General features: G+C 35.4%; 1 long non-coding RNA gene across 13 annotated transcripts in view; it reads right to left on the bottom strand.

Moving 5' to 3' along the window:
• The window catches only part of LOC137768014 (uncharacterized), a 695,061-nt gene that overhangs the window by 15,283 nt on the left and 656,769 nt on the right, over window positions 1–23,009 (bottom strand). For 10 of the 13 annotated variants that reach the window (XR_011074681.1, XR_011074676.1, XR_011074674.1 and 7 more), the window contains 3 exons: window positions 8,375–8,496; window positions 7,400–7,578; window positions 4,154–4,338 (listed from right to left, as the gene is read on the bottom strand). This is a non-coding gene — a long non-coding RNA (uncharacterized lncRNA). Of the gene's footprint in view, window positions 1–3,551; window positions 4,057–4,153; window positions 4,339–7,399; window positions 7,590–8,374; window positions 8,497–11,889; window positions 11,913–23,009 lie in introns of those variants that run through there. The other 3 variants (XR_011074682.1, XR_011074684.1, XR_011074678.1) reach the window with 3 other exon arrangements.

Raw genomic sequence — 23,009 nt, 5'->3', positions numbered from 1 at the left:
TTTAAATAATAAATTTTCTTTTCCATTTTCACACCTGTATTTTTATATTTGTTCACAAAATGTTCTCTTAATTCCTAAGAACTATTTCGAAGCTCTCTTCGTAAGAATCAAGAAAAAACACGTAAGGGATTTTCGGCTTTTTGTTTTTCCTTAAAACATTGATAAACAAGTACCCGGATTATTACAATTCAATCCCACAAGTATTTACTTTGTGTACATACGCTAGAGACACAGAGGTGGATAAGATGCTGTAACTACTGTCAAGAATCTCAGTCTCTCCTGAGTGAAGGTAAAGAGACACACATTCACAAGTAACTACAATGCAAGTCCACAGTGATAAATGGTATAAAACAACTATAAACATTTCCTGTGGGAGCAAAAAGGAAAAAGTGATTGAGATTATGGATATTAAGAAAGAGAAGCCTTGCAAAATATGTAACATTTGAGTTACACCTTAAGTATAGCTATATCCAGAAGGCAGAGAAGGAAAACGAGAGAAGGGGTAAGGGAAAAGGCTATTTTTGGCAGAGGAAGGAAAGAATCAGAGACCGAAAATTGCATGTTTTATTCAAGGGCAGGAAATAGTATCCTGTGTCTGAAGTACAGCGGGTAAGAAGAGGGAACGCTGTTGGAGATAGCAAATTCTGATTATGAAGGGCATTGAACACCATATTGGGGTTTAATTTCAATCCCTAGGAAATGGGAACCCCTAAAAACAGAACTCATAATGGAGACTCAGTTAAGAGAATATCATAGCAGATTTATAAATTTTGAAAACTCTTTGCTTAGATTCTGGAAAGTTTGCTTAATAAAGAAGCACTAGTGGTGGTAAGACAAGTTTGACTTTCAAAATCGATTATGTAAAAGATATTGTTATCTACACTAGGGCAATGGTAGAGAGGTCCATTTGCATATTGTTGAGACAGCACCCTCAAAGAGCCGAATGGTCTTCCTTTTGACTCCATAATCAAATAGAGTAAAATGAAGATTCTACATTTTATACATTTAGAGAATGAATGGAGGGAGGAGATACAATCAAACACATTAGGAGGATAGTAAAGGGAAGAGGTGTCAGGAAACAGTGAATTTGGTTTGAACCTTTTGTCAGAGGTTTCTAATATGGGCTAGCCACATGCCCTGTCTACATTTCCCAGAGTCCCCGGTAGTTAAATGAACCACGTAACTGAGCTCTATGCAAGAGAATATAACTGCAGTGATGTGTACCACTTCCAGACCTGGATAAAAAATTCCCCTGTGCGTATTTCTTGTTTTATCTTTTCCTGCCACTGAATGCAAGTGACTGTGCTGTCCTAGAGAAAGCAGATGGTGCCTCAGTTCATGGATGAGAGATACCTGAGAACTAGACATACTTTCCTTGAACTGTTAACTTGAGTGATCAATAAAGCTCTATTGTTTCTGAGACATTGTATTGGTTTTGAGACATTGGGGTCTATTTTATTCTGAAGCTTAGCTGAACTGAATACAAATGTGTTGAGTTTAAAATTTCTATAACACAATGTTTACAATGACCCACGAGAGATAAATAAGCAGGGTCCCAAGATTACGCAGAGGAGAAGCACCTAACTCAGAATGAGAAGGCTGTGAAAGCTCCCAGAAATTTACCTTAAGCTGAGACCAGGAGTTTGATGAGATAGAAAATTACTGGGAAAGGCACTCCTCAGAGTAAGAAAGAGTCATCTGGATATGAATATAAGATTGAAGGCCAGGCTTTTTGTGGATTTTGTTTATTGCCATTTGGATTCTGGAAGCAGAGATAGCAATCAGTTGGTCTTGCTGAGATGTATTAGTTTTATTAAAAATTATTTTGTTAAAGGTACAACTCTAAGCAGGTTCTTTTGTCTGTTGGATCAAGGAGGTCTTTATTTAATATGTAGTCTTTAATGATGTGGCGAAACTTTAAGCAAGCTTTAATTCAGCTACCTCTATGCTCCCTAGGCTGAGTTTTGAAGCAACTAAAGGTCCCTAGGCCAAAAAAAAAAAAAAAAAAAAAAGTGGTTTCTTAGCATTACATTAAGGCAACCGCAGAGACTGTCAACAGAGAAGGGGGGGTGGGGGGGTGGTAAAAGTATTTTGACAAACTGGTGCCAAAGGAAATTGGATTTTCCCTCATTTTGTCAGAGGAGGAAAAGCACTTTCTAGTGAGTGTGAGAATAACAGCACAGACCAAATTCATCCTCTGTTACTTAAATGATTCTCCTTTGCATTTCATATAAATTTTAAAATGAACTTGTTAATTTCCAAAAAAAAAACGCAAAATAGGTAGACATTTTATTGGGATGACAGTAAAGCTATATATATCAATTTATATAGGACTGCCATCTTTATAGTACTGAATCTTTCAATCAATAAACATCATAAATTTCTATATTTAGGCCTACTTTAATATTTTTTGTCAATGGTATGCCACTTTTTTTTTTCGTATAGAGTAGTAGCACTTGTGGCAGTTTTGTAGTGGCGGCTGTTGAAAAATTAGATTTATTCCTAGAAGTTTGCTGGTTTATAAAATGGTAACATTTTCCCTACTTAGTTGAAAACTTTTTAAAGTGTCATGTCTAGTCGTTTGTTGCTGATATATAGCCATGCAATTGATTTTATATACTGATCTTATATCCAGTGATCATGCTAAATTTGCTTATTAAGTCATTTATTCATTCTTTTGGATTTTCTCTAATCACAGTCATGTCAACTATTAAAAACGGCAGCTCTGTCTTTAACTCTTCTTTTTCATGACTTACAGCACTGGGTAAGACCTTTAATACAATGTTTAATAGAAATGTCGTAAGCTAAGCTGACATCCTCTTATTCCTAATCTCAAGTAGAAAGTTTTTAGTATTTCACACTTAAAGTCTGCCAAATATTTTTTATAGATACCATCTCTCAGATTAAGAAAATTACCTTATGGTCCTAGTTGTTTTTTTCTACTACTGAGTGAGTGCTGAACTTTATCAAATACTATGTATACATCTAGCAATATGATCATATGATGTTCCTCCTTTAGCACCTTAATTTCCTTTGTAAATGTGTACCTTTCCTTATATAAATTAGTAGTTTTTTCAATCAGATGTTACAGACTTTTAAATTAGATTCAAAACCCACAGAAACTCTGCATGGAAGATTTTAATCTGTTTGTTAGAAAATTCTAAGTGTCTACATTTATAATTTTATAGAAGATAAGATTTTTGATAATACGTATGTGATTCTGAAGCCAATACAGATAAAAACATTTAAAATATCATTTTACAAAATGCTTTCTCCAAAGGATGTTTCTCTCACAAACAAACATTTTTTTTGCTCATTTTCAAAATGTTTGCTTTCCAGACTGACCAACCTAAATGCATTATCAAAGTTTTCCTGGTGTGTTAATAAGCATGTCATAAACTCCTAGTAAATAATTTCACTTTTGAGAATTTAAACTTCAGGTCCCCTTACACATTTTCAAAAGGATGTGTGTAAGTCACTGCAATTGTATTTGTTAGAGCAAAAGGTTGGAGAAAAACCTATGTATCAGAATAGGCGACGTTAGGCTGAACAGACACCACAATTGTAATGGTTTAAAACAGTAAAGTTTTATTTATTTATTTCATCCTACATGCTCAGTGAGGGTCTTTACATGGATTCTGCTTAGAGAATTTATTCACCTACTAGAAGCTTATGGAACAGGAACTGTCCAGAAACATTGAGGGCTGCAGTGATGGAAAAGAAAATGTCAAAGTCTGCCCTATGCTATAAAAATGCTGGCCGAATCAATTCTATTTATTTATTCATTTATTTTGGTAAAAGCAAGGCACATGGCCAGTTTTGGCCAAGGAGAGTAGTAATTTGAACATAATTCTCTTCCGTGGTAGGAAATTGAATATTAGTGAACTAATAGGACTGACCACAGTCTTCAGATCAGCAAATCTTTGGGTTCCCTCCCTCTCTCACCTCCTCCCAAGAGAAACTACCCAGACACCCCGTCCATTTACTGCTTTGATCTTCAAGCCCTAGGTCTCAGACAGTCATTCCAGGAGTTCACCACATGCAGATGGACACCCTCTGCCAGACAAAGAGCAGTGAAACGGGGACAGCATACCTGCTATGAACACCTCTATTCAGATGGAGAAATATCGAGAAACATATAGCAATTACTCACATTTAGCAAGGCCAATTCACGCTGGCCATATCCAGAAATGAGCTTTTGTACTGAAAGTGGAGAGTAAGCCTCTGATTGATTTGTCTTCCTAACCTAAGAGTAATTTCCCAGTCCACAGCTATCCATGGTCCTTGAGTCCACCCTCTGGGAGATAATTCTTCTTCCATTATCTTCCTAGGCTACAACTGAAGAAGAAAACATGTGCCAATATAACTTTTTAAGTGGTGAAAAGCTTTCTCAGCCCAGTTTCTGCCCACAAAGAGTTAGAAGCACAACAGTCTACTGCAGTCCAGGTTAGTGTTTCTCTTGATAGTATAACTCTCTGAAATAATTTATTGACCTCTTATTTATTTGATTTCAATCATCATTATGTACATACAAATAGCCACAGTCACAATTCTTCCCAGGACATGCCCCTCTATGTATCCTTAATTGCAGGTACCTTGAGCTATCAGAGATATATTTTAAAGAAAATCACATTCTTAGTCTTTTTTCACTAAACCATCTTTCCAACAAAAAAATGTATCACCGGCCACTTAACCTGTTCAAATGTTTTAGCTCTTGTTTTATGGTCCGTATGTTTTACATGATCTTTGCTACAAGACTGATTTCACAGGCTTTTTCTCTTAATTTTACCTTTTACGGTTAGAAATCAAGACACAATTTCCTCGTACAAACGTCAAGTCCTAACTTTCAGGACTGTCTTCCTCCTTTCCATTTTTCCTTTCAAACTGGCAATTTCTGCTCTGGGCTTATTTATTTCTTCTTCTTCAAGTAACGTCTAGTTAACAGTAGACAACCCCCCACTACTAGTATTCTGTTTCCCAACCTTTTCACCAAACTATAAAAGATGTTACTGACTTGCAAGTTATTGCAGACTACAGTTTTATCACTGTTTCTCCAAAGCTTAATGTAGACCTCCATCCTTCCAACTTACTTACTTAAAAAAAATTTTTCTTGCAATTTACCTCCTAACCAGGATGACGACGACACACAGGTCTATGTTATGGTAGCACACTAATAATTCTGGTATCATTTTTCATAGCAGTAAGTGTGTTTCTCATTCACACAAGGTGTTTAATTAATTAGCACAGGTCCTAATTACTGTACTCTTCTGGAGTACACATGGAAGGAGTACCTTTTTCCAGGTTGAAAAAGGAATTGTACTGGTTTCGTTGGTTAAGAAGAAGGAGAGGGAAGGGTAAGAAAAGAGAGAACATGACAAAATATTCACTGTCCCTTAAAGTTTGTACCATGATAGAGAGAGAGAAGTGTGATCTCAAAGGTCAGGAAGTGGATATTGCTGAACACAGCCTACCACAAATGGGACTTGTAAATTAATTGTGGGAAAGCCATATAAAGAATCTCAAACAGCTATTTTAAAAATAAGAACGATGATGTATGTATGGTATGTAATGATATAGAAAGCCCTCCAAGGCTAGTGTTATTGAAAAGAAATTTAAGTTTTGACTTGTATGTGTAATATGCTAAATTCTGTGTGAAAAGAGAGGGGGGGAGATAAAAATGCATTTTCTTATATAAAGTCTGGAAGACTATGCAAGAGACTGGCTAGAGAAAAGAGGCCATTCACTCACTCTATACTACTTTTTATTCTCGCATTTTGAACCACGTAAATGTATTTCCTCTTCAAAAGTTCTATTAAAAAGAGCTATATTTTCAAGGGACAAATTGTTATGCTTTTAAATTTAGAACAATCTGCTAGATAGCACATGACTGACAACTACATCACGGAAAATGTCAACTCCTGTAAAACCCCTGGCTTGGTGAAAAGAAAATGTTCACTTTAACTCTGCCAATTATTTTTACGTTCTTTACCCTAATATCCAGGTAACCTTTTTAACATAAAAAAAGTCTCAAAGCCATTACCCATGTCATTACATAATAAAGATTTTACTATTTAAGGTCCTGTTTTTATAAAACTAACCACATTGATGATAGTATTTTGTTCACTTGGGGTTTCCATGTCTGTTTCTGAAATGTTTCTCTGAATGATGTAAGGACTGCATTTCAGGTATATAGTTAGAGCTGGAAACTTACATTAAATTCTTTTTAAAATCACAGATAAAACAGTTCCAACATTGATAATGACATTTGCAAGTTTTTACCTTAAAACATTTTGTTATGGAAGAAAACATTTATTGTCAATAACTTACTTTTTTTCACAGGATGCTAAAGTACCAGAAATGGTAAGTTTCTTTACTAAAGACAGTCTGTCAAACAATCTGAGACTAGTTTTGAAAATCTATTTTTAAGCCACTGTATAGCAAACTACCAAACTGAACACGTTGTTTTAAATACACTGTTCTCAAATATATTCAATACACTTTTTTTTATTTTAGGAATTTCTGTTTCCCAACACTAGATGCTGACCAAGGTATGTGACTAGTTAGGTATTTGATGTTTTAACTTTTACTACTAAGCAGAAACTTCAGAATCACCTGACGAACATTTATCAAGTTTAGTGAAAACATTCTAAAGCACACATTTTTGTGCTGAATTTCAGATGTCCCAAATGAAATAAAGAGGAAAGTTTTTCCTTAGATCCTTGGGGCTGAACTTTTGAAAATTTCCCTAATCACGATGACTTCAGTTTCATCATTAATCATAGACTGATAAAGAAGCTTCTTGCCAATTTTGAAGTTTGAAACAGATTTCTTGTTATATTTATTACTTTAAGCTCATCATCTACCCAAGAAAGAGAATATTCTCCAATTTATATGAATCACCTTGAGCTATACATTAGGCATAGGAAAATCTCATCTATAGATTAAGGGAGGACATCATTGTTAACCTATATATGAAATCTAAAAGATTTTAATATTATTTTTTAAATACAATTTGCCTCCCTCTCTAATAACTCTCTTAGTGTCTACTAATTCCACTGTCCCTGCACCCCCATATGGAGACTGTAAGTCCAATACCAGAGCTATGAGTATGATTAGGGAATCTATTACACTAGAAGGTCAGTTACATCTTGTAAGAAACTGAATTTACTGCAGCTTAAGTAATTGTTCAGAGTAGCTGCCTAACCTGACTCTTCGATGAATCTGTCCAGTATCTTCAAACTCCATTCATTTACAAACATATTAGCTATATAAAGTTCTCGAACATATAAAGTATTGAATATAATAGCCAACCTTTCCTTATCAACTAACAGTAGAATAGAGAAACTCCCATCACTAAAAATGTTTGCGTGAAACAAAACATTTTCATATAAAAACTCACCTGAAAACCATGTCTGAGATTTCACTTGGAGTAAACTTCCCATATAGTGAAATCAGGTCTCTTCTCACAGAGTGTGTTTCAACTGTAGTTGACCCTTGAACAGTATGCGGGTTAGGGTTGCCCGCCCTCTGTATCTGTGGTCCATATCTGCTGATTGTGTAGCACTGTAGTAGTCACCACTGAAAAAAAGCTGCGTATAAGCAGAGCCACGTTGTTCAAGGGAAAAGTGGATATATTTTGCCAAAACACTAACCCCATCATATTATTTTGTTCAGCTTGCATTGAACTTTATAAAAATGTAACCATATTGTAGTTAATCTTCTACAAGCTTATTTTTCTGTTCAATATTATTTAAGATAGATATATACATGTTTTTTACATATAGCTCTAGTTTATTTTCACTGCTTTAAATTATGTGATTGAGTGAATGTACTATAATTAATAATCAACATTAATTTTGATAGCCATTTAGTTTTCTCCACTTTTTTTCCATTACAGCAGTGCTAAGAACATTATTTTCCATATGCCCTAGTACATACCAGTGATTTTTTTCTCTACAGGAAGCTATATATGCTACTATATACATACATTCAAGTTTACTAGCTTATTCTTGTTTTTCAGGACCCCCATCAGCATTTTATGACTTGGCCTTACACTACATTGCCAAAAACACTTGGTATTTTCAAACTTTTTGCTAACCTGGAGGGTTTGAAATAGGATCTCATAGATTGATGAGATCTAATTAATTGACTGATAAGATTTGATATGCTAAAAGAAGTTAAAAGATATTATTTACTACTGGAAAAATTGGTGGGTGTTGTCAGAATAGTGTATTTAAAAAGTGAATTTTCCAAAATAAATAAATAGATTGATTTTTTTTAAAAAGAAGTTTTTACTATTATGCACTTTCCTCCTTCTGTGACACAGTTTTCAATGTTGCACTCAGGGTGCCCGTGCTACATGGTCTCATCTTACCTGAAACATTTTTTCCCTCCTCTCTTTAATAGCATTTGCTCAGGTTTCTCCCTCTCCTTGTATTGCACTTGCCTCTAGGGGTGCCAGCTCCCCTCTTAGTGGTGTTTCTGATAGGCAGTGAGCTGAGGAACAAAAAAAACCAATCTTCTTACTTTAAAATATGGATGGATGTATGTAGATATTTGGCTCTGAGTTATTAGGCCTCCTCCTTCTAATAAAGTTTCTGGCTTTTTATCAGACAAGTTCTATGATGACTATTTTAGTTGCCTAGAGATCTGAAGTTGTTAGTGACTCAGCTCTGGATAAGTGCTTAAAAATTAATTAATGCATTTAAAAAAATGTTTTCATGTCTGATAAAACACAATTATAATAGTATTCTTTTTTTTTTTAAGTTTTCCTTTTTTCTTCAAAAAGCTGAAAACTATTGTCTACTTTCACATTCTTGCTAAGGTATCAATGGTTTTTCTTTTGGCATTGGTAATATGCCTATTTTTCTGAAAAGTACTTAATCAGACAAAAATTTTGTTTCATCTACTACACATGAAAGAGAAATTAAGAGTGAGTCACTGAAGTCTTAGTAGTAAAATAGCAGAGAATTGGCCAGAGCTCTAAATACAGATTTTTATCCTCATGCCACAGTCTTGCAACCCTAGCAAGTACTATATAGACTGTACTGACAAAAGAAATAACTATCTACTTAGCAACTGCTCTCACAGCCAGATACATTAGTACCTGATTTCCCCCTGCCTAAGTTTATCAGTATATGTAAACATTTTTCAGAATCCTCAAAGAACTCTGCTCAGGGAATAGATTATGCATAAAACAAGCTGATGTATTAAATCAATGCATCAATTGCAAAATATCCAAAGGTAGTTATCTACGATGTTGCCTATTTCAGCTGTAAATTTTCTATAGTGATTTTTGAGTTCTACAAAGATTTATCCAACTTTAATTTCCAGGTCCACCTCTCATGGTAAATATTAAAAGCAACAAAATTTAATTTTACAGTAAGAAACATGTAACTAAAACTAAGTTATGTAAAAAACAATATGGTTCATCACATCCTCACTTGGCTTCTAATAATCAATCCCCAATCAATCATGTCAGTCAAAATATAAATGCTTTAATTTCCCCCAGGAACGTGAAGGAAAACTTCTTAGGGGATTATGAAACTAAATAAAGCTTTTCTTAAGCATGATGAATAATAAGTAATATATTTTAAGTGCACATTAATACAGTAAGTTATTTTTCCAGTATCTTTTAAAAATCTTTTTTGGGGAAATGAAAATTCATCTACTTCCACAGGTGGTAAGTTATGAGAGGATTTTCAATCTGGATGAGTCTAATAGTTATAGAAAAGAGATGTTTTATATAAGCATTTCTTTCTCTGCTTCCACAAGAGTATATAACATTTCCTGAAGTGTGGAATTTAAAATTGGAACATAAACTCTCATAAGCCAAGTGATTCCTTTACTTATATTTCGGGTTTAAAAGGTAAAAGCACTGTTTTAGCCCCAAAAGATTGCTTTTTCTCATATTCTTCTCGGGCATATTATTGTAATTTGAAAAGAAGGAGATTCTGAAAAGAGAGGCAATAAAACTGGTTCTGCTCGCATGCTGTGAAATCTCCCCACAAGGTTTTAAATTGAACTTGCTCAACAGGCAGAGAGAACCGCCTTCTTTCTTCAAAGACCTAAGAGGATTTGTTCAGTAAAAGGACTAACAGCATCCTCTGAAAGGGACACGTTGAGTGCGCCTGTGATTGCCGCTCCGATCAACTCTCCCCCTATCAATCAATCATCAGAACACACCAAAATGTGATGCACGGGAGTCAGTTAAAAAACAAGCTAACCTAACTGCCTGCAAAAAGACATCTTAAAAAGATGATTTGATTTGTACACTTTGTGGTCTGAAAGTCCAAAAGGACCAGTGCTTAGTATATCAATAGCTTGCTCCGTCTGCTACAGGTAAAACTGGAAATAAATTCCATTCTCCTTGATACAGCAAGGTGTAAGACTTGCTTAGACTTTGACTCTAGGTTGGGGGGAGGTAAAATAAGGATAGGGTAATATTCTATTATTCGTGTTTTCTATAATAATAATGAATTCTTTTTAGTCAGTTCTTCAATAAAAGCAAAAGTGATTTTAACTGGAAATACATATTATGAAGTTCTAATGAGTTTCGAATCATAAGCCTTTCATGTATTTGGTAAGCACTCTGTAAAAATACAGTACCATTTCCATTTTTAGACTTTTGGGTGTGGGGATAACTGAAAAAAATCAACTAGTTCGAACTGAGTATTTGTTACAGACAGACTGAATGTTTGTGTCTCCCTAAAATTCATATGTTGAAATCTAATTCCCATTATGATGTTATTTGTAGGTGATCTTATAAGAAGAGGTCAGAGATATAGATCAATCTCTTTCAGCCACATGAAAACGAAAACACAAGGTGAACTCAACAGTCTGCAACTATGAAGAGGACCCTTGCTAGAACCTGGCCATATTGACAACATGATCTGAGTTCCAGTCTCAGAACTTTAAGTAATTTCTGTTTATAAGACCCCCAAGTCTACGGTATTTTGTTAAACCAGCCAAAACTAACTAAGACACCATTTGACCCTATCCAGACACTTCTCGCTTGGCCTCTGCAAGGTAAAAAGGTGGTTGTGAACACATGAGGGGAGAAAGGTACACTGAAGAATTTAGATAAATGATTAGACAGGAAAATCTGAATGTGAGGTGCCTCTAAAAGGGATGAGAAGTGGCATCACAATGGGATGCTTTGAACTACTCCAGAATATAAAACTAACCCTCAGGAAAGTGTTTCGAGTAGATAAAAACCAATTAAAAAAAAAAAAAAAAAGACATTCTTAGACCCCCACAGGTTGCTTCAGTCTTCAATAGAGAAAAAGCACGTAGAGCTCTGACTTGACCAACACAAGTGATGAGGTTGGACCATTCTGCAGCTCAGCCTGGTTCTCCCCATCCTCATGCCTCTCAAACCAAGACAGCCTTGTCTCAATGCTAATATTGTGCACTGCTGGCTTCCCACTCTGGAGCTTTCCTACTGTCTCTGATGATGAGACATGCAGAACCCTCTTCACACACAAGGTACCGGCAGACAGAGATCTGCTAGCTCATACATGTTTGCTAGCCAGCCGTGGTTGCTGTATTCGTTCGTATGGAATCTGGCTTCCCTGATGGCTGTTTGTTTGGAAGGGCCAGATGACATCACATGAAAATGTTAATGCCCTTTAGGATAAATGTTAATGCCCTTTAGGATGAATTTTAACCAGTAATGGATGGGAAACAGAAAGAAACCAGGTAAACGCCTTTCTCTTCTTCTCCCCTAGCAGATACATCACCCTTGTAACCAGCTGTAACTTTCCAGTAAAATTGTCAGCTCTGCAATGCACCTCTTTGTCTGCCCTGCTTGCCTTTTATCCTCACATTTGTTTCTATAATATTGCACCCCCACACACTCATTGAATAAAATTAGTATGTATGTCTTACCTCATGCTCTTCTTCTAGGGAACCTGAATAATTGAAAAGGGGGTTGTTAGGAAATGGCTGTTTTTTGCAGCTATTTCTCTTAACTATGTACGAATGAAAGAAAGGAAGTTACAAAATAGAACAAGGAAGCAACTATGCAAACAGGAAAAGAAAGAAAACGAACAATAAAAACACTCCACTCAGTCATAAAACTCAACAGTTGAGGCAAGAATAAATATATATTAGCTAAGTTGCTTTACTTTGGACCACAGCTTGGTAGCATAACTTGGCAAACTTTAATGTGAATTCACTAAGATTTTTTTATAAAGGTGGTCCAGTTTTCTAGGACTTTTGTGTATTGTATACATTTTGAGAGTCACTAACTAACTCTCAAGTAAATAAGATCTGGAGATGACTTCCACTATGTTGCATGAACCTGAGAAAATTAATGAGACAACAGACTTTAAAAGAAGTAATTGAAAGAATTATCTGAATTCTTTCAGATAACACTGCACAATGATGTAACAATATTGGTTGGGGTTATATGGGTGTGGTGATTTTAAAATCTATTGCTAACTTCTTCAAATTTAAGATTGGCACTGTATACCCATGATATGCTTACAAGCAAACCAGGATGTCTGTCTAGATTGCTTCTTAGCTACACCCAAGTAGCCATGTGTAAGGATTTTAGCTTTTCTTTCCTTTTCACTTTTGATACAAAGTCCCTGCTAGGAGGCTTAGATGCAGACTCATATTTTCTATGCAAAAATCTATGCTAACTTTTGCCTGGAAATGCCAAAGTTGAAAATAACGAGAAATAGTTTCTTAAAAGGTTGGGTGAAGTCACACTCACACAGAGTCAGCTGATTCCCATGAGGCAAGTAAAGCCATTTAGGCAGAGGATAAGAAGAACTTCTTAAGAAAACACAAACTGCCTTATGCAAATGCAAGGCCATCCTTCATGATTGCTTTGCAAGTTGAAATGTACCTCTGAGACTTCATTCCAGCTTTGCTGTAGGCCAGTGACTAAGATATCCACAGAATAAAGAAAAAAGCAATGTAATCATTGTTTAGTTGGAAGACATCTGACACAGTGCTGTAACTGAGCACACCCAAATGGTCCATGGGAAGAAGTAGCCACACAATAGCTAGAAATCATCTGCTCATCTCACTACGGAGCTGTGGCAGAAGTACAACAAAAATTGAAAAATATAAAAGGTGCAGTATGGAAGTCACTAATATTATCAGAAGTAGGGGGTGACAGCAAACCTCATTCACATTACTAAAATAGAAAACCTGAAGGAAACCATAAACAACACGAAAAGACAACCCTCAGAATGGGAGAAAATATTTGCAAATGAAGCAACTGACAAAGGATTCATCTCCAAAATTTACAAGCAGCTCATGCAGCCCAATATCAAAAAAAACAAACAACCCAATCCAAAAATGGGCAGAAGACCTAAATAGATATTTCTCCAAAGAAGATATACAGATTGCCAACAAACACATGGAAAGATGCTCAACATCACTAATCATTAGAGAAATGCAAATCAAAACTACAATAAGATATCATCTCACACTGGTCAGAATGGCCATCATCAAAACATCTACAAACAATAAATGCTGGAGAGGGTGTGGAGAAAAGGGAACCCTCTTGCACTGTTGGTGGGAATGTAAGTTGATACAGTCGCTATGGAGAACAGTAGGGAGGTTCCTTAAAAAACTAAAAATAGAACTACCATATGACCCAGCAATCCCACTACTGGGCATATACCCTGAGAAAACCATAATTCAAAAAGAGTCCTGTACCACAATATTCACTGCAGCTCTATTTACAATAGCCAGGACATGGAAGCAACCTATGTGTCCATCAACAGATGAATGGATAAAGAAGATGTGGCACATATATACAATGGACTATTACTCAGCCATAAAAAGAAACGAAATTGAGTTATTTGTAGTGAGGTGGATGGACCTAGAGTCTGTCATACAGAGTGAAGTAAGTCAGAAAGAGAAAAACAAATACCATATGCTAACACATATATATGGAATCTAAGAAGAAAAAAAGTCATGAAGAACCTAGGGGCAAGACAGGAATAAAGACACAGACCTACTAGAGAATGGACTTGAGGATATGGGGAGGGGGAAGGGTAAGCTGGGACAAAGTGAGAGAGTGGCATGGACATATATACACTACCAAACGTAAAACAGATAGCTAGTGGGAAGCAGCCGCATAGCACAGGGAGATCAGCTCGGTGCTTTGTTACCACCTAGAGGGGTGGGATAGGGAGGGTGGGAGGGAGGGAGACACAAGCGGGAAGAGATATGGGGACATATGTGTATGTATAACTGATTCACTTTGTTATAAAGCAGAAACTAACACAACATTGTAAAGCGACTGTACTCCAATAAAGATGTTAAAAACAAATAAAAATAAAAAAAATAAAATAGGAAACCTGGAATAAAATGCAACAATATATAAATTTTTGAAAAAGAAAATGACCATGGCTTGCTTTCTTAAAACCTAGGTTGAACTGAATCTATACATAATATATATTAAGAGTGAGAGTCAACAAAATCTTAACTTCTTTGTACTATTGTTATAAAAAAGTGAAACTAAAGAATGATTTTTTACAATCCTTTGAGAAGACTGCATGTAAGAGCACCAGAAGAGTAAGTGTTACATCTCCTATTCCTAGAAGAACAGTGGTCCATGAGATTATTTATGAGGATTAGGAAAGTTAGCCTCACCCAAACATGATGCACTATTTAAGATTTATTATTCTTGAATAAGCAGTCTTTTCTCTAAAATGCAAGTGCCCCAATAGGATTAAGTGCGTGATAGGTATTAAAAATTCATGTGAATTCGGTGAATTAAATGCTTTCCCTAAGGCCAACTGAGTTTCCATCAAACATACAAGGAGATTATATCTACTAGCTAAGGAGGAGGAAAGTATGTGCCAGGCTGGATAGCCAGGCTGGATAACCAAGCTGGGGAAATGCTAGGATTGTGGGAGTTACCTGGGAACACAAATGGAAGAATAACATTTGGTCCTTCAAAACGTTGTACATGTCTGACTTTTCCTACTCTTTTTTCTACCAGTAGCAACTTCAAGCTCCCTCTGAAAAATTAACACTAACAAGACTGTAAATGAAGCAGAAATTTTTTGCCATCTAAGAGCTAACCAAGATATAGCAGAATAGGTATAGTTTTTAAAGAAAGCCTACTGATCTCCATGGTTCGTGTAAAGTGGCCCATCTCTAGCCATGACCTCAAACGAACCATATTTTTTCTTTGCCTCACTTCATCATTTTCCTTTCTTCTGTTTTCTATTTCTATCTCATCTCTCCCCACCTTGGTACTGAGAGTTTTGGTCCAAAAACCAGCAGCACTGACATCACCTTGGGAGCTTGTTAGAAATTCAAAATCGTGAGTCCCTCTTCAGATATTAAATTATGCATTTAAACAAATTTCCCCAGGTGATTCATAAATAAAGTTGCTTATCAAATTTCATTTATTTATAAATTTAAACCTTTTTTACATTATTTGATTTTTTTTCCCTTTCTCACCTCTGTTTTCTTGGATCTCTTCATCACTTTCTTTATGTGATGTATTTTTGCTCTTTTTTCATTACATCTTGAGATTATATTTCCTCAATAAGTCTCTAGTAATGCTTTCCCAACTTTACTCATGAAACTTCTGTCAAGAACGGCCTTCTGCTTAATGTGTTGGTATTAGAGCTGGATACAAGAGGTTATCATTTCAATGCACGCTTCTCAATGAAGTCAGTGATAACTCACTTTTGTAACTCTTGTATCACAGTCTCCACAAATCTTGCATTAGCTACATATTCTCTTATTAGATTTTAAATTATTGGAGGGATTTAAATGAAATCCCTAAAGGTCAACATGCTTTTAATAAATCCTATGCAAATCTTGGCTGAAACATGGCCGGCTTCCTTTGAAACTTGTTAAAGGCTGAGCTCGCCTGGTTTTTGAATAAAATGCCCTTCTCCAAATGGGACACCACCTGCTGAAGTTTTTAAAGAAAGCCTACTGATCTCCATGGTCCATGTAAAGTGGCCCTTCCCTAGTCATGACATCAAATACCTTGCTAACGGCCTAAAAGAAATCCCAAGGGGATACTGTAAGATTTGTCCATTTCCTGAAAGACCAATTAAACTAACCTCATTATATCTTGCATTGCAGCACACCTCCATCACTGCCAAAAACTCAAGCCTCCCAGAAAGGCCATCATGACCTAGATATAAAACAGAGCGTACCTCTGTACATCTACTCATCAACACCATTTTTCACCTGGCTGTTATTTCCCAACAACCATTTCCTTTGTAATTCAAGTTCTGATATCAGTACAATCTAGTCATCTACCTCTTCTCTGCAAACTCCTCATACTACTTGCTCTAATCAAAACCTTGCTGCAACCCAAAGACACTGTTTCTCTTAAAGCACTCTCAAACAAAAGCATTCTTCTCTATTCTTGACAGACCTCAGAGACTCTGAGTGGATTAGGTAATTCTTTGATACTGCCAGTTTATATTTCCTCAAAAATACTCTTTCAACTGAAGCTTTCTTTCAGACTGTGCTATCATTTGTATTTATTTGTTGAATATTTTAGCCTTCCCCACCATAACTGCACCAAAATTCTTGGAAATTTCAATACTCACATATACTATTTGTTATAGTACCTCAGCCTTCACTTCCTTGACCTCCTTACTGCCCACCTCAGGTTATTCGACCTCATCTCAGTTACCTTTTGTCATGACGAAATACTTGATCTTCTCATCAAAAGTATTGCATTATCTCCAAAATCTCTGATCACTTCTTCCTATGTCTCCAGTTAATATACCCTAGGAACAATACTTTGATCTATCAGGGCCAAGTAGAGAACCAGATCTTTCATTTTTCCATCTAATATTCAGGTGTCCCTATTTGTGGTGTCAGTGACAACCATATGAATAATTGGACCTCCCACTCCCATCCAGCAGTAATGAGAACTTTCCCTTGGGTTTCAATGAAAGCCAAATGGTGAAAGCATACTCTACATTCACCTGCCAGTGATGAGGTAACACCCCTCATCCCTAGCAGGAACAGTATCAGACAAAAACAACTAAATAGGTATTAAATAAGATTCAAAGTCTCTTAAGAAAGTACTCCAAATGTCCAGGTTCCAATAAAAAAAAAATCAGTCATTATATCAAGAACCACAAAGATCTCAAAGAGTGAAAAAAGACAATCAATAGAAGAGAACACAGGTGACAGAGATGTTAGAATTTTCTGACAAAGATTTTAAAGCAGACATTATATAAATGCTCAACAAGTACTTGTTCACATGCTTAAATCAAAGAGCAAAATATAATGACTCAACAAAAATATAGAAAGTCTAAGCAAAGAAAAGATATAAAGAAGAACCAAACAAATTTTAGGATTGGAAAAAAACTTAGCTATTTAACAAAGGAGATTTCCAAGCAAAGCGTTGAAGCATACTATGGCCTGATTTCTTCTTGCTGCTTTTAGTAAAATGCATAGGAAAGAGATAAATTAAGAGACAAACTTTTAAACATAAAGGGACCAGGGCATGATGATTTTAGAAATCCTCACCTGGCAAAAAATGCTGAAATTAAGAGATTTACTGTCAAAGTATCCTATGGAGAAAAATCTGAGACTGAGGCTTCATAACTTTTTGCTAATACTTTTGAAAGATCAAAAGTTCACAGTATGCAGTTACATAAGTCTCTTTAAAGAAATCAGAGATTAAACAAGGATTTACTATATAGCACAGGGAACTATATTCAATATCTTGTAATAATTTATAATGGGAAAAAATTGGAAAAATACACATATGTATAACTGAATCACTTTACTGTGCACCAGAAACTAACACAATATTGTAAATCAACTTATACTTCAATAAAAAAAGAAAAAAAAAAAAAAAGAAATTAGAGGTTAACTCATTCATCCCCTCTACTATGTCAGTAAAAATAAAAAATAGAGGAGATTACCTCAAGAAAGATCTGTGCACAAATCTCATGATTAATGGAGTAAATCCCTTTGGCATACATGGGAGATCTACAGAGTGCTTCAGAATGTTTTAAGAGCAGAAACGTTACCAGTTTGGCTTGAAAGAGAAAGAGGGAAAAAATGAAAGATGGCTGTTGGACCTGCAATATTTTTCAAGCAGGATAACAGGTTGATAACACTATTCAACTGTAGACACATTCTACTATTCATGAAAAAGGATGAGTGACTCAGAAGGTGGAGTCAAGAGCCCATCACAGAGTTATGATTCCAAAGAGTGGATCTGTGAGCCTGGTAAAATTATTCCCAGGCCCAGACAACAAAAGGAGTTTGCCCAACTACATTTGAAAATTGCTCGGGGCCAGTGACTTTGTTTTTCCTTCACCTTTTCTCTTTTTGAATGTGAATATCTGTAACTACTACCTTATGCCTCTCTCATTATATTTTTGAACAGATAACTTGATTTCTGAGTTTCAAAGGTCCACAAACAAAAGATAAATTGTGCTTCAGGATGGATTATACCCAGAGCCTCATCCCTGTCTTGTATTTATTATTTAGATAATAATATTTGGGACTCTTGAGATTCTATGATTTAGGTGAGATTTTGGATTTGCGTTGATGCTGCAGTAAGTTGAGATTTGGGGGAATGTTTGAATGGGGTGAATGCATTTTGTGTGTAGTAGGGTGGTAAATCTTTGGGGGCTATAATGTAGTAGGCAGAATAATGCCCCCTGCCAAAGATGCCCACATCCAGAACTTGTGAATATGTTTTGTTAAATGAAAAAAATTAATTAAGGTGGCAGATAGAATTAAGGTTGCTAATTACCTGACTTTAAGCTAGGTGGGCCCAATGTAATCACAAGGTTCTTTAAATGTGTAAGAGGAATGCAAAAGCATTGGTGTCAGAAAGATACATCTAAGAAAGATCTGACCAGTCATTACTGGCTTTGAAAATGGAAGGGAGCTACAATTCAAGGAATGCAGAAAGTGTCTAGAAGCTTGAAAAGGTAAGAAAAACAAGTTTCCCCTAGAGCCTCTAAAAAAGCATACAGCCTTTCCAATACAATGACTTTCAACCAGTGAGACCACTAAAACTGTAAGATAAATTTATATTGTCTTAGGTCACTAGAGTTGTGGTAATTTGCTATAGCAGCCATAGGACAAAAAAGATTTCAATACTAACACTTACAACCATTTGTTAGAATTACCTGACAAAGTTTTTAAGGCAGCTATCATAAAGAAGCTCAACAAGCAATTAGACACATGCTTGAGAATATTGAAAAAATTAAAAGCCTCAACAAAGAAACAAAGTTTTAGGAAAGAAAAAGAAGTAGAAGCAAATGGAAATTTAGAACTGGAAAGTGTAATACTGAATAAGAGGCTCAGTGAATAGACTCAAAAGCAGAGTGGAGGAGACAGAGGAAAAATCTGAAATTGAAAGATTAAAAAATAGAAGTTCCTCAATTTAAGCACAGAGAATTAGACTGAAAAAAATGAGCACAGTGACATGGAGGGTTATAATAAAAGATCTAACATTTATGTCACTGAAGTCCCTGAAGAAGAGGACAAAGAGGGGAGGAATGAAAAAGCTCTTGAAAAAAAATAATGGCTAAACACTTCTCAAATATGGCAAAAAACATAAAAATACAGCCTAAAAGAGCTAATCAAGTCCTAAATGAGATAAATCAATGCAAAGCCACATAAAAATTAAAATTCTGAAAACTAAATACAAAGATAAAATGTTAAAAGGCACCAGAGAGAAATGAAACCATACCTGTAGTAGGAAATTCTGCCTACTACATTATAGCCCCCAAAGATTTACCACGCTACTACACACTGTCAAACTTCAAATGACAGTGGATTTTGCATCAAAAACTATGTAAGCCAAAAGGAAATGACACTATATTTTTCAAATACTGCAAGAAAACATCTGTTATAACCCAGAATCCTAGATCCAGGAAAAATATCCTACAGGAATGAAAGAAATTAAGATATTCTAGAATTAAAGAACACTAAGAGATTTGTCACTAGCAGACTTACCCTAAAATAACAGCTAAAGGAAATTATGTAAACAAAAAGAAAATGATAAAAAAAGGGACTTTAGAATATCATAAAAGAAGAAACAAGATGGCAAGTAAAAATATGGGTAAATACAACAGACACCCCTCTTTATTTTCTAAATTGTTTACAGTTGAAACAAAATTATAACACACTCTGAAGTGGTTCTAAATGTATTTAGAAGAAAAGTTATGACAATTTATTATAAATGTAGGAGGATAAAGGAAGTTAATGTGAAGGACTTTTCCTACACTTTAACTGGTAAAATGATGAATACAAAAACTGTGGCAAGTTATGGATAAAACATTTTTGAACTAAGTAAAAATAAAAACACTACTTTCCAGAATTTGTGGCCTGTAACTAAAGCAATGCTTAGAGAAAGTGGATAACACTAAATGCATATATTAAAAGGAAAGAACAGTCTAACATTAATAACACAAGCTTTCACCACATAAAACTAGAGAAGAGCAAATAATCCTGAAGCATACACAAGAAAAAATAGAACAGAAACCAATTAAAACAATAGAGAATATCAACAAAAAGATGGTTGCTGGAGAAGTGCAGGGGAGAATACAATTATAAACATGTAACCAAACTAATTAAAAAAAAAAAAAAAGATGTAAAACAAAGATTGCCAATATCAGAAATGAAAGGGGTATTATCTCTACTGCTACCATGGAAATTAAAAGGACAATAAAGAATACTGCAAACAACTCTATGTGAACAAATTTGATAAATTATATGACATTCCCTCAAAAAACAAACTACCTAAACTCATCCACAGAAAATACATGTGTCTGGTGCTCCAATTTCTACAGCTGCTGCTGGGGGACACCTGTACATTTCCTGACCCTGGTGGCCAGTGGGGCTTACATTTTTGGGTCCCACAGGACTGTAACCAATGAATAAAATGTTCTTAAACAACTACCACCCCCAGAGCATAGCAAGAGACAAGAGACCCAGGAGCTTGATCTGTGAAGGAGACCTATTAGCTAATTGTTATGACTGAGGCCTGAAGGGCAGGCTTCTAATTAAACACACATTTAGAACTGATTGTAATCCTTTCCAGGGACCTTGGAGGGTAGGCACTATATTTGTGTTCACCCACTGGCATGTCCCAGGAGCATTAGTTTTTCTTGGAGGGGTGATGTACATGCATCTTGTGCCCTGGTTTTTATGTCTGGTGCCCAGGAGACACCCCTTGATAACCTCTCTCTGGTGGCCAGGAGGATTTGCATTCCCGAATCCCATGGGACTGTGGCAATGTGAGTGATGGTTCTTGACAGGCAACCACCCGCAGGACACTGCAGGGATGTATGGACCAAGGCACATCTCTCCAGTCTTTCTATGAAAGAGGCCCCTTTTCTTGTCCTAGAGCTTCAGCACGAGGGGCAGGCAGAAAGAAAAGCAGGCATAAATATTATTTGAAGAAATAATGGCTGAAACCTTCCATAACCTAAGGAAAGAAACAGACATCCAGATCCAGGAATCCCAGAGAATCCCAAATAAGAGGAAACCAAAGACCCACACCAAGACACATTATAATTAAAATGTTAAAAGTTAAGGACAAGGAGTGAATATTAAAAACAACAAGAGAAAAACAACTTGTTATATATATAAGGGAAACCCCTTAAGACTATCAGTAAATTTTTCAGCACAAACTTTGCAAGTCAGAAGGAAGCGGCATGATATATTCAAAGTGCTGAAAGAAAAAAACTTCCAGCAAGAATACCTTGCCTGACAAAGATATCATTCAGAAGTGAAGGATAGATAGAGTTTCCCAGGCAAGCAAAAGCTAAAGGAATTCATCACCACTAAACTGGCCTTACAAGAAATGTTAAGGGTCTTTCTTTAAGCAGAAAAGAGTGCTAATTAGTAACAAGAATACACATGAAAGAATAAATCTCACTGGCAATAAGATAAATATGTGGTAAAGATAGTGCATTAATTACTTACAAGGCTAGTATGAAGGGTAAAAGATAAAAGTAGTAAAAATAACTATGATTACAATACTTAGCTAAGGAATACACAAGATAAAGAGATGTAAAATACAACATCAAAAATATCGAATGTGGGTGAGAGTAATAATGTGGAGTTTTATAATGGAATCAAACTTAAGTTGTTATTAATGTAAAATAGACTGTAATAGATATAAGTTGTTATATGTAAGACTTATGGTATCCACAAAACAAAAAACCTACAGTAAATACACAACAGATAAAGAAAAAGGAATCTAAGCATACCACTAAGAAGAGTCATCAAATCACAAAGGAAGAGAAGAAGAGAGGAAGAAATAGACAGAAACTGCAAAAACAGGCAGAAAACAATAAACATAATGGCAATAAGCACGTACCTATTAATAATTACTTTAAATGTAAATGGACTGAATTCTCCAATCAAAAGTCAGAGTAGCTGAATGGATTAAAAAAAAAAAGAAAACAAAATGACTTATCTATATGCTGCCTACAAGAGACTCACTTTAGATGTAGACACACACACAGAATGAAAGTAAAGGATGCAAAAAGATATTCCATGCAAATAGGAACCAAAAGAAAGAATAGCTAAACTTATATGAGACAAAGTGACTTTAAAACAAAGATTATGATGAGACAAAGAAGGATATTACATAATGATAAAGGTGTCAATCCAACAAGAAGGTATAACATTTATAAATATTTATGCACATGACATGGGAGCACCTAAGTATATAATGCAAATATTAACAGAGCTAAAGGGAGAAATAGAGAACAATACAATAATAGTAGGGGACTTTTTAATATCCCACTTAAATAAATGAACAGATTAGCCAAGAGGAAATCAATTAAAAAAAAAAATTGGCCTTAAATGACACCTTAGCCCAGATGGATGTAACATATATTTACAGAACATTCCATCTAAAATCAATGAAATACACATTCTTCTCAATTACACATGAACATTTTCCAAGATAGATGATCTGTTAGGCCATAAAACAAGTAAAAAAAACACAATTACATGAAGAAAACAGGAAAATTCACAATTATGTGGAAATTAAACAACATACTACT

Source organism: Eschrichtius robustus, chromosome 8 (genome assembly GCF_028021215.1).
Source record: "Eschrichtius robustus isolate mEscRob2 chromosome 8, mEscRob2.pri, whole genome shotgun sequence".
NCBI lineage: Eukaryota > Metazoa > Chordata > Mammalia > Artiodactyla > Eschrichtiidae > Eschrichtius > Eschrichtius robustus.
The sequence above is the reverse complement of the archived record's forward strand: the minus strand, read 5'-3'. Positions and strand labels throughout refer to the sequence as shown.